The following is a 1,529-nucleotide window of genomic DNA, read 5'->3' on the forward strand; positions in this document are numbered from 1 at the left end:
TACATTTTCTGATACATATTGATATACTTATGCTGTGTAGAAAGTTTGAGCTGATTCCGACTTCAATTTTTTCAGTTAAGGCCATTTGAAGAAAACGCCAAAATTCTGAAAAATACCCAAGGCTATAGCCCATAGTTTTTTCTGAAAAATGGCTCTGAAATCACCCCAAATTTTTATTACATTTTCTGATACATATTGATGTCCTTATGCTGTGTAGAAAGTTTGAGCTGATTCCGACTTCAATTTTTTCAGTTAAGGCCATTTTAAGAAAACGCCAAAATTCTGAAAAATACTCAAGGAAGAAAATGTTGAAATAGTTAATATCATTTTTTTTCTTCGCTATAGTGATACTTTCCTTAAGCAAAGAGGTGAGAAATTTTAAAAAAGGTTGATCTGCAGTAGACAGTAGATAGACAGTAGAATGGAGTGAAGAATGTCCTAAATGAGCTTCTAAAAAGAGAGAGTGACAGTACAAATGAACTGGGACAACACATAAAGACAAGAGAAGCATCTTCAACTTCTTTGACAGGTTGTGGAGTGTGTCAGTGTCAATAGTACAGTACACATACACAAAACTAACAAATACTCACAGTATTTAAGACAAAACAGTATTTACATTGTTTTGTATAAGTACATGTATATACAAAACTTTTTAGTACAGTACACATGACTGTGAAGGACTACAGTATCCTCTGATGTGCTACACTGTAGAGTAGCAAAGTAAAATGGATACTGGTACTCCAACTATGAAGTATAGTTACTTCATAGTTGTACATATATGTACATGTACAACATGTATATGTACACTGTACATGTACATTCAAAACCTGCCAACTGAAGCCTTTTAACCTCGCTAAAATTTTACCATTCAAAAATCACCAGCTAATATAGAGTACATTAATAATTACAAGTTATCACGTGACTGTCACATGATCACTGACCTGTATTGACAGCTGCTTGTTGGTTGATAGTTTTTGCTTCTTCTCCTCATCAGTGATAATTAACGTTAATAACTTGTAATATAATGACTTAGTGAGCTGGAGACGAACAAGAGCAAAGTTATCAGGAGATTCAAATAAATCCTAAAAAATAAAAAGAAATTAATCTTGTACACATGTAACGTACATGTAGTTTATGTACATGTATCAATAATACATGTACATGTATTAATTTTAAAATTCTATAAAAAATCACCCCCTGCTAATTATTATAATTTTAGACCCCTCCCCCAGGGAAATAATAGCCATTATATACATGTACATGTACAATACATGACGTGTGTACATGTACATGTACTCACTGATTTGAAAGATGATAAGAATGAAGAACTCATCAGGTCAACACGACACATAATACTCTTAATTGGATCAGATACACAAGAACTAATGGAGGGAGAGAGAGAGAGAGAGGGAGAGAGAGAGAGAGAGGGGGGGAGAGAGAGAGAGAGAGAGGAAGAGAGAGTGAGAGAGGGGGAGAGAGAGAGAGAGAGAGGGAGAGAGAGAGAGAGGGAGGGAGAGAGAGAGAGAGAG

The 1,529-nt window shown here is 34.9% G+C and overlaps 1 long non-coding RNA gene across 2 annotated transcripts; it reads right to left on the reverse strand.

The window, feature by feature from the left end:
• Nucleotides 1–222: 222 nt before the first annotated feature.
• Nucleotides 223–1,401, reverse strand: LOC109592652 (uncharacterized). 2 transcript variants are annotated; one of them, XR_002190473.1, is made up of 3 exons: nt 1,301–1,401; nt 942–1,082; nt 223–450 (listed from the first exon to the last, which is right to left on the reverse strand). It is a non-coding gene; the product is annotated as an uncharacterized LOC109592652 (long non-coding RNA). The 2 variants fall into 2 exon arrangements; XR_002190472.1 differs by having other exon boundaries at nt 223–882.
• Between the last annotated feature and the right edge of the window lie 128 nt (nt 1,402–1,529).

This window comes from Amphimedon queenslandica, unplaced genomic scaffold, assembly GCF_000090795.2.
Source record: "Amphimedon queenslandica unplaced genomic scaffold, v1.1 AMPQUscaffold_4438_Cont23584, whole genome shotgun sequence".
NCBI classification, from domain to species: Eukaryota; Metazoa; Porifera; class Demospongiae; order Haplosclerida; family Niphatidae; genus Amphimedon; species Amphimedon queenslandica.